This window comes from Lathyrus oleraceus, chromosome 4 (genome assembly GCF_024323335.1).
Source record: "Lathyrus oleraceus cultivar Zhongwan6 chromosome 4, CAAS_Psat_ZW6_1.0, whole genome shotgun sequence".
NCBI classification, from domain to species: domain Eukaryota; kingdom Viridiplantae; phylum Streptophyta; class Magnoliopsida; order Fabales; family Fabaceae; genus Lathyrus; species Lathyrus oleraceus.
In genome coordinates this window covers 47,677,035-47,688,572 of record NC_066582.1, presented here as the reverse complement: position 1 = coordinate 47,688,572, position 11,538 = coordinate 47,677,035, and positions in this window count along the sequence as shown.

Sequence of the window (11,538 nt, the reverse complement as noted above, 5' to 3'; positions counted from 1 at the left end):
ATGAATTTCCAATTTGCAAGCACTTGGTTCTTTAACAAGTTGGCATTGGCCAAGTCCATTAGCAAAGGAATGTTGCCTAAGTTATAAGTCCATTTGTCTAAGATCAAGCCAACAGTCCACTCAAAAGCTTTTAGGGTTTTTATGCTTATTATGTACATTAATGGTCAAAGACCATACAAACAAGCAAAGTATATTCAAACAAAATGTATCATACAATATGGTCCAAATGGACAAAGTGAAAATTACATTAACATAAATAATTAGAATGATATGAACGATGGCAAATGAAATAGAATGCTAAAAGTAAATTGCATTAAAGTAAAAGCTTGAAGTTGAAAGTTAATAGTTAGTAAGTTAGAAGTTAGTTTTGTTTTGCTTTTGCTTTCAAGACATTCTTTGGAGAACACTCAACCAACTTATCACAAGCATGGATCCTTGAACCAAAACATCTTCTAAAGGAAGGAAAGAAGGCCAAGTTTCCACACAATACCATGAAAGAGGGGAGACTTATAATCTCACTAACTAGAATGCTTATGCCTTTTGTGTCACAAATTTAGCGCCATGTTAAGCAATCGTAATTGGACTTATATAGAAGTCACAACTATTTGAAGTCGGGGAATAAAATTTTGCTGTTAATGCATGTTAGAGACATAGTATAATGAACTATGCTCATTAAACATACCACAGACAAAAATATGCAAAAGGTGTGGCCTAATCTCATCCATACTCATGTCAATTTTTCAATCAACTAGTATTAGGATTTTGGGATGTCATAGGCCAAATGGAAATAAATGAATGAGGTAGAGGAATGAGATGAAGTGGGAAGGGGATGAATGAGATCACAAATTGGTCAAAGGAGGACTTTTACCAAATTAATATCATTCATTCATTTTGGGAGATGGAATGTACATTCCATCAATCCCTTAAATCCAATGATATTAACTTGATAAAGTCAAATCAACCTTGACCAAGGCGCAACAACAAACAAGCAAACTCAAACAAGTCAATACAAATGGTCAACAAAATTTAAATGGCATTTATTCAATTAAAAATAATAAAATAGTGCATTTAAATCAAATATATTTTGTCCAATTCCTAAAATCTCATCAAAACACCAAAGAAATGACCTTGAGATTTATCATAGGTCAAACAAGGTCAAAGGACCTTGGAGAATTTTTTTCATAATTTTTGGACATTTACAAATATTTTTAAACAATTAAAAACAAATGCAAAATCAATTAATTCATGAAAAATATTAATAATGATCCAAAAAATAATTTTAATTCAGAATATGAAAGAGAAAAATATTTGTTTTTTTCTGGTGAAAGTCCCATATTTTTTGGATTAATATTGGATTTAATATGAATTATTGAAGAAAATGCAATTAAAATAAAAAGTCAGAAATTCTAAATTACGTGGACCATCAGATCTCCCTCATTAATTGAGGTGGCAGATCTGATGGCCCCTAGCGCGCGTTCCACATGGATGTTAGTCAACTGCGTTGCAAATGTGGTATTTAAAAGGGACGATCAAGATTAGAACATAATACATGGATCCCGTGGTTCACAGCCTTGCCAAGTCATTGCTGGAGCCAGAGCTCCGGTCATCTTCTCCGGTGGACCTCACCGGACTGGTCAACATGAACCATCACCAAAAAGGAAAACAAGGACATGATCTTAAAGAAAAAATGGCACTGAGCTCGAATCTGACCTCTCTAACAACCCAATTTTAGTAATTATTTCTTATATTATTATTACTATATTTTATTTTATTTATTTGGAGTGTTAATTAATTAATTGGTTGTTAGGTAGTAATAATTGATTATATTAATTAATTTGGTGTGTTAATTAATTATTTAGTTGATATGAGATATAATGAATAATTGAATTAATTAACTTGGTGGGCATATTGTGTTAGTTTAATTTAATTGAACTAATTAGAGATATTTAAATATTAGGTCTTATTGGGCCTATTAATTAAATTAGAAGTATCATGCTTAAGCCCAAATAGAATACTAGTATATAAGAGGTGAGGAGAGTGAGAATTATGATTCATTTGATCATTTGACAATAATAGAGAAAGAGAAGAGGAAAAGTAAGGAGAAGACGGGAAGAGCAAGAGAGGAGCTAGGGTTTTCAGAAAATTGAAGAGGTAATGGGGAGAATCCTTATTATTATGGGTTAGTATGATTGAGGCAACGGGTAGAAGTATGTTAGGTTAAAATCCCTAATTTTGTATGGTTGTTTGACATTGTTAGGTTTGATGAATTCCGTTAATTATTGATTTAATCATTGTGCCTTATTATACTTCTTCATAATGATTTGAATTCTCACCCTTCTGTTTGAATGTTGCCTTTACATGGGCATCGTGCAGATATTCAAGAGTAGTATTGCTGAAGTAAGTGGACGGTAGCTCACTCGAGATTTAGCCGGAGAGTTTCCATGTTTTGGTTTTAGAGACTAGGTAATGAGTCAATGCTCTGGTCATGTAACACAGGGTAGATTAGTAGTATGAAACTTATGTCTTATTTGGATATGCATTATGTTATTACTTGTGAACAAGTTTAATTGCAATTTGCTTTGATAGGCCATAATGCCAAATATTCTGGATATGGTTTTATTTTATCTTGAGGTGATTATTGAGAGATGATCATGGTATGGGACATGAATCATTTTATGAAATACATGAGTATTCATTATTTTCCGCTGCGAACGCATATTCTTGAATATTCATGATAATTGAAATGTGTTATTTTAAATGACCAGGTGTATTATATTATTGACGATGAATGATTGTCTTAAACTGCAAATTAACGTTATATACTTAGAGTATTGTATGAGTTATAATTTTCTAAACGTTTGGCTTTTTACGGAATCGAAATCGGAGGTCCGAAAGTCCTCCAACGATGAAAAATGCAGAAAATTCTGCATTCTGTTTTGTGTTAACCGGTTACCCACCGAGCGTTAACCGATTACTTGCTTAAAAATCTGTGGATTCTGTTTTGTGTTAACCGGTTACCCACCGAGCGTTAACCAGTTACTTGCTTAAAAATTTGTTGATTCTGTTTTTGTGTTAACCGGTTACCCACCGAGCGTTAACCAGTTACTTGCTTGAAAATCTGCGCAGGAATTTGATTCTGTTTTATGTTAACCGGTTACCCACCGAGCGTTAACCGGTTACTTGCTCTTTTTTGTGTTAACCGGTTACCCACCGAGCGTTAACCGGTTACCACTGTTGAAAAAATGAAAAATTGAGATTTTAAAAAGTTGTATTCATTTGCAATGAGATCTAGTGTGCGTAGTTGATAATTAGCCTATATTTGTGAATGATATATTGTTATGAATGTGTATATGTACCATTGGTGGATAATTCATAGAGTTGAATTATGGTGATATGTGGAATGTTAAGATGGTAGAGATGATATTAATTGCATATGTGTTGGTATTTGTACATTCATTCATGGCATGGTCGACTTCATGGTGGAAGCGGTGAAACTATGGGTTCACATGGTAGCATACGTTGATCCTTAATTGGAAATAGGCGTAGTAGACGTAGCATACGTTGATACTTAATTGGAAATAGGCGTAGTAGACGTAGCATACGTTGATCCTTAATTGGAAATAGGCGTAGTAGACGTTGATCCTTAATTGGAAATAGACGTAGTGGCTTTGATCTTGTCCGGATCTGAAGCATGGCTTGGATTCTAGATATTGAATCGGAAAGCGGTGAAACGTTGGGTTTACATTGCGGTACCACATGCATAGAGTCACATGTCTTGCATTGAGTCACATTAGAGTTATGTGATAATGGAGTGTATGCATTATTGTGATTGTGATGTGTGTATGAGATATGGTAATTGAAGTTGGTGATGTTTAGATACATAACTTGGCAAAATATGTGATTGTGTGATAATTGTAGTTATGTGTATATTTAGGAATATAGTATTGGATTTTAATATTATACTCCTTGAGTTTTGATGGATGTTTGAAACATGTGAATTAAATGTTGGTTAATATTATTTACATGGTTATACGAAGTGTGATGAATTCCTTTAATTGTTGATTTAATCATTTTGCTTTATTATACTTCTTCATAATGATTTGAATTCTCACCCTTCTGTTGGAATGATGCTTTACACGACATCGTGCAGATACTCCAGAGTAGTATTGCTGAAGTAAGTGGACGGTAGCTCGCTCGAGATTAGCCGGAGAGTTTCCGTATTTTAGTTGAAGACTAGGTAATGAGTTAATGCTCTGGTCATGTAACACTGGGTAGATTAGTAGTATTGAACTCATATCTTATTTGGATATGCATTATGTTATTACTTGTTTTATTTTACCTTGAGGTGATTATTGAGAGATGATCATGGTATGGGACATGGATCATTTTATGAAATACATGAGTATTCATTATTTTCCGCTGCGAACGCATATGCTTGAATATTCATGGTAAGTGAGATGTGTTATTTTAAATGACCAGGTGTATTGTATATTGATGATGATCGAGGTTGGTTTTTGAAAGCGTTTAGTTTTTGAAAACGTCGATGTGACGCCCTTTTGTTTATATGCGTGCTTATTTACTCTGATTATATGTTAAGTATTTTGGGGTAGAAAAAAGGGTGTTACATTAGTGGTATCAGAGCAGGTCGGTCCGTCCGGCCAGGTTGTTTAATTATGTTTGTTCCCTAGTATGCGACATGTGTGTGAGAACACTGTCGATGCTTGTTTTATTCTCCATTGCAGGTTCAGAATGAAATAAGTGGGGGAGAAGCGTCTGCTTATCTTGGATGTTCCAATTGTATCGAGCTTGGACATTATGTTGTTGCATGCAAGAGTGTAGTGTTGGCTAGTTAACCTGTTTTGAGAGTGTTGTGCTTTTCCTGAACCCGAAGAGAGGTCGGATTCGAGGATGGTGTTGGTTAGAAGTTAATCGGGTGTATATCAACTGTTTCGAGAAGACGATTATTTTTCCTGAGGTTGGTGCTAAGGAAGATTGGTTTGTGTCTGCTAAGCAAGTTGATGAATCAGTGCAAGGTGGTGTCGAGTTGTTTATGTTGTTGGCAACTTTGGATATTCGTGAGAAGAGGACGATTGAAGAATTGCCAATAGTTTGTGAGTTTACAGAGGTATTTCTGGAAGATATAAGTGATTTACCGCCGGAACGTGAGGTTGAGTTTTCGATTGATTTAGTTCTTGGAACTAGTCCTGTATCGATGGCTCCCTATAGAATGTCTGCTTCTAAGTTGAAAGAGTTGAAGAGTCAACTTAAAGACTTGCTCGAGAAGAGGTTTATCTGTCCTAGTGTGTCGCCGTGGGGTGCACCTGTTTTGTTGGTCAAGAAGAAAGAAGGTTCTATGAGATTATGTGTTGATTATAGACAACTGAACAAAGTGACGATTAAGAACAAGTATCCACTTCTGAGGATTGACAATCTGATGGATCAGCTGGTTGGAGCTTGTGTGTTTAGCAAAATTGATTTGAGGTCTGGGTATCATCAGATTCGTGTAAAGGCTAAGGATATTCAGAAGACTTCTTTTCGAACAAGGTACGGTCACTACGAGTACTCCGTGATGCCTTTTGGTGTGACTAATGCACCTGGTGTATTTATGGAGTATATGAATAGAATTTTTCATGATTACCTGGATAAGTTTGTTGTGGTGTTCATCGATGATATATTGATTTATTCCAAGAGTAAAGAGGATTATGCCGAGCATTTGAAGGTTGTGTTATCGGTGTTGAAAGAGAGGAAGTTGTTTGCTAAACTCTCTAAATGTGAGTTTTGGTTGAGTGAAGTAAGTTTTCTTGGACATGTGATTTTGAGTGGTGGTATTTCTGTGGATCCTACGAAGATTAAAGTTGTATCTCAATGGGAAGCTCCTAAGTCTGTTTCTGAGATTAGAAGTTTCCTTGGTCTGGCTGGTTATTATAGGAAGTTCATTGAAGGATTTTCTAATTTGTCGTTACCATTGACGCAGTTGACTAGGAAAGGTCAAGCTTTCATTTGGACTTCGCAGTGTGAAGCGAATTTTCAAGAGCTTAAGAGAAGATTGACTACGGCTCCTATTTTGATTTTACCGGATCCGTTAGAAACTTTCGTTGTGTATTGTGATGCTTCTTTGTTGGGTTTGGGAGGTGTTCTGATGCAAAAAGGGCAAGTGGTAGCTTATGCTTCAAGGCAACTTAAAGTTCATGAGAGGAATTATCCGGCGCATGATTTAGAGTTGGCCGCCGTTGTGTTTGTGTTGAAGCTTTGGAGACATTATTTGTTTGGATCGCGATTTGATGTGTTTAATGATCACAAGAGTTTGAAGTACTTGTTCGATCAGAAAGAATTGAATATGAGGCAAAGGAGATGGTTGGAATTCTTGAAAGATTATGATTTTGGTTTGAATTATCATCCTAGAAAGGCGAATGTTGTAGCCGATGCATTGAGTAGGAAGTCATTGCACATGTCTATGTTGATGATTCGAGAGTTTTAATTGTTGGAGCAATTTAGAGATTTGAGTTTGGTTTGTGAAGCGACACCTTCGTGTGTTAAGCTTGGTATGTTGAAGCTTACGTGTGGCATTCTGGACGAGATTAGAGAAGGTCAGAAGTCAGATTTGAAATTAGTCGATGTTATGACATTGATTAATCAAGGTAAAGGTGGTGACTTTCGGATTGATGGGAATGATATCATGAGGTGTCGTGATCGAGTTTGTGTTCCGGATGTTGCGGATTTTAGAAAGAGGATTCTCGAGGAAGGGCATAGAAGTGGTTTGAGTATTCATCCTGGTGCTACTAAGATGTATCAAGACTTGAGGAACATGTTTTGGTGGCAAGGTATGAAGAAGGATGTAGCGGAATTTGTGTATTCATGTTTGACTTGTCAAAAGTCAAAGATTGAACATCAAAAGCCGTCTGGTTTGATGCAACCGTTATCTATTCCCGAGTGGAAGTGGGATAGTATCTCTATGGATTTTGTTTCGGGTTTACCGAGAACATCGAGTAATTGTGAGGCGATTTGGGTCGTTGTAGACAGGTTGACGAAATGTGCTCATTTTATTCCGATGTGGATGGATTATTCGATCGAGAGACTTGCTAAGTTGTACATCGAAAGGATTGTGTGTTTGCATGGTATTCCGTCGAGCATTGTTTCGGATAGAGATCTGAGGTTCACTTCGAGATTTTTGGAAGGTTTGCAAAGTGCTTTGGGTACGAAGTTGCGTTTGAGTTTGGCATATCATCCACAAACTAATAGTCAAACGGAGAGGACTATTCAGTCACTTGAAGATCTTTTGAGGTCTTGTGTTTTGGAATAAGGAGGAAATTGGGATAGTTTCTTGCCTTTGATCGAGTTTACGTATAACAACAGTTTCCATTCGAGTATCTGAATGGCACCTTTTGAGGCTCTTTATGCTAGAAGGTGTAGAACTCCTTTATGTTGGTATGAATCGGGAGAGAGTGTTGTGGTTGGACCCGAGTTGATTCAAGAGACTACAGATAAGATTAAGATGATTCAAGAGAAGATGAAGGCTTCTCAGAGTCGTCAAAAGAGTTATCATGATAAGAGGAGGAAAGCTCTTGATTTTGAGAAAGATGAGCATGTGTTTCTTCGAGTTACGCCAATAACGGGTGTTGGTAGAGCTGTGAAGTCGCGTAAGTTGACGCCGCGTTTCATTGGTCCTTATCAGATTTCCGAGAAGATAGGTGAAGTGGCATATCAGATTGAATTACCACCGTCACTTTCTAATCTTCATGATGTGTTCCATGTGTCTCAATTGAGGAGGTACATTGCGAATCCATCGCATGTTGTTCCATTAGATGATGTTCAAGTGAGGGATAATTTGACGATTGATACATCACCTATGCGAATTGAAGATCGAGAAGTGAAGAATCTTTGGGGTAAGGAGATTGCTTTGGTGAAAGTGATATGGGGCGGAGCCGCCAATGGCAATATTACTTGGGAACTCGAGGATAAGATGAAGGAATCGTATCCGGAGTTGTTCGTTTGAGGTATTTTCGAGGCCAAAAATCTTTTAAGTGGGGGAGAGTTGTAACAACCCAATTTTAGTAATTATTTCTTATATTATTATTACTATATTTTATTTTATTTATTTGGAGTGTTAATTAATTAATTGGTTGTTAGGTAGTAATAATTGATTATATTAATTAATTTGGTGTGTTAATTAATTATTTAGTTGATATGAGATATAATGAATAATTGAATTAATTAACTTGGTGGACATATTGTGTTAGTTTAATTTAATTGAACTAATTAGAGATATTTAAATATTAGGTCTTATTGGGCCTATTAATTAAATTAGAAGTATCATGCTTAAGCCCAAATAGAATACTAGTATATAAGAGGTGAGGAGAGTGAGAATTAGGATTCATTTGATCATTTGACAACAATAGAGAAAGAGAAGAGGAAAAGTAAGGAGAAGAGGGGAAGAACAAGAGAGGAGCTAGGGTTTTCAAAAAATTGAAGAGGTAAGGGGGAGAATCCTTATTATTATGGGTTAGTATGATTGGGGCAATGGGTAGAAGTATGTTAGGTTAAAATCCCTAATTTTGTATGGTTGTTTGAAATTGTTAGGTTTGATGAATTCCGTTAATTGTTGATTTAATCATTGTGCCTTATTATACTTCTTCATAATGATTTGAATTCTCACCCTTCTGTTTGAATGTTGCCTTTACATGGGCATCGTGTAGATATTCAAGAGTAGTATTGCTGAAGTAAGTGGACGGTAGCTCACTCGAGATTTAGCCGGAGAGTTTCCGTGTTTTGGTTTTAGAGACTAGGTAATGAGTCAATGCTCTGGTCATGTAACACGGGGTAGATTAGTAGTATGGAACTTATGTCTTATTTGGATATGCATTATGTTATTACTTGTGAACGGGTTTAATTGCAATTTGCTTTGATAGGCCATAATGCCAAATATTCTGGATATGGTTTTATTTTATCTTGAGGTGATTATTGAGAGATGATCATGGTATGGGACATGAATCATTTTATGAAATACATGAGTATTCATTATTTTCCGCTGTGAACGCATATTCTTGAATATTCATGATAATTGAAATGTGTTATTTTAAATGACCAGGTGTATTATATTATTGACGATGAATGATTGTCTTAAAATGCAAATTAACGTTATATACTTAGAGTATTGTATGAGTTGTAATTTTTTAAACGTTTGGCTTTTTACGGAATTGAAATCGGAGGTCCGAAAGTCCTCCAACGATGAAAAACGCAGAAAATTCTGCATTCTGTTTTGTGTTAACCGGTTACCCACCGAGCGTTAACCGATTACTTGCTTAAAAATCTGTTGATTCTGTTTTGTGTTAACCGATTACCCACCGAGCGTTAACCAGTTACTTGCTTAAAAATCTGTTGATTCTGTTTTTGCGTTAACCGGTTACCCACCGAGCGTTAACCGGTTACTTGCTTGAAAATCTGCACAGGAAGTTGATTCTGTTTTATGTTAACCGGTTACCCACCGAGCGTTAACCGGTTACTTGCTCTTTTTTGTGTTAACCGGTTACCCACCGAGCGTTAGCCGGTTACCACTGTTGAAAAAATGAAAAATTGAGATTTTAAAAAGTTGTATTCATTTGCAATGAGATCTAGTGTGCGTAGTTGATAATTAGCCTATATTTGTGAATGATATATTGTTATGAATGTGTATATGTACCATTGGTGGATAATTCATAGAGTTGAATTATGGTGATATGTGGAATGTTAAGATGGTAGAGATGATCTTAATTGCATATGTGTTGGTATTTGTACATTCGTTCATTGCATGGTCGACGTCATGGTGGAAGCGGTGAAACTGTGGGTTCACATGGTAGCATACGTTGATCCTTAATTGGAAATAGGCATAGTAGACGTAGCATACGTTGATCCTTAATTGGAAATAGGCGTAGTAGACGTAGCATAAGTTGATCCTTAATTGGAAATAGGCGTAGTAGACGTTGATCCTTAATTGGAAATAGACGTAGTGGCTTTGATCTTGTCCGGATCGGAAGCGTGGCTTGGATTCTAAATATTGAATCGGAAAGCGGTGAAACGTTGGGTTCACATTGCGGTACCACATGCATAGAGTCACATGTCTTGCATTGAATCGCATTAGAGTTATGTGATAATGGAGTGTATGCATTGTTGTGATTGTGATGTGTGTATGAGATATGGTAATTGAAGTTGGTGATGTTTAGATACATAACTTGGAAAAATATGTGATTGTGTGATAATTGTAGTTATGTGTATATTTGGGAATATAATATTGGATTTTAATATTATACTCCTTGAGTTTTGATGGATGTTTGAAACATGTGAATTAAATGTTGGTTAATATTATTTACATAGTTATACGAAGTGTGATGAATTCCTTTAATTGTTGATTTAATCATTGTGCTTTATTATACTTCTTCATAATGATTTGAATTCTCACCCTTCTGTTGGAATGATGCTTTACACGACATCGTGCAGATACTCCAGAGTAGTATTGCTGAAGTAAGTGGACGGTAGCTCGCTCGAGATTAGCCGGAGAGTTTCCGTATTTTAGTTGAAGACTAGTTAATGAGTCAATGCTCTGGTCATGTAACACTGGGTAGATTAGTAGTATTGAACTCATATCTTATTTGGATATGCATTATGTTATTACTTGTTTTATTTTACCTTGAGGTGATTATTGAGAGATGATCATGGTATGGGACATGGATGATTTTATGAAATACATGAGTATTCATTATTTTCCGCTGCGAACGCATATGCTTGAATATTCATGATAAGTGAGATGTGTTATTTTAAATGACCAGGTGTATTGTATATTGATGATGAACGAGGTTGGTTTTTGAAAGCGTTTAGTTTTTGAAAACGTCGATGTGACGCCCTTTTGTTTATATACGTGCTTATTTACTCTGATTATATGTTAAGTATTTTGGGGTAGAAAAAGGGTGTTACAATCTCCATTCGTTCTAATTCCAAGTATATTGAGAGATATGTAGAATTGAAATTTGAGGTACATGAACTGAGTTGCTTCGATTTGACCTCAAAGCAACTCAATCTTCTTGCCTACATTGGTAGGGCTTCAGACAACCAAAGAATCAATAGAATTGAGCAAGAATTTAATAGAATCGAAGAGTTTAAAATTTCTGGAAAATACCTTCAATGAAGGTCTGGATTCGATGGATCTTGATCTTGCTTGTGCTTGGACTCACTCCACTTGCTTGCAGGAGAAGGATTGAATGGTTAGAAAGTAATGGATTCTTGGAGAATTGAATTCCAAAACAGTGGAGATTCAAGCTCAAATTCAAACGAATTTATCATGGTTATCCTTTGAGAAGTGAGGGTTTTCAATGGGGAATCAAAGCTGGCGCCAATGTGTTGTGAATTCTGAGCAATTGAAGCTCTATTTATAGCTGAATTGGTTGATAATTGCACACTCTCTTTCACTTTCCAATTTTGGCAAATGATGATGTAATGGTGCATGGGCGTGCATAGGCCCATGAAATGATAGCTTGAGGTCCAAAATGAATGATCAGATGCTTTGAAGTA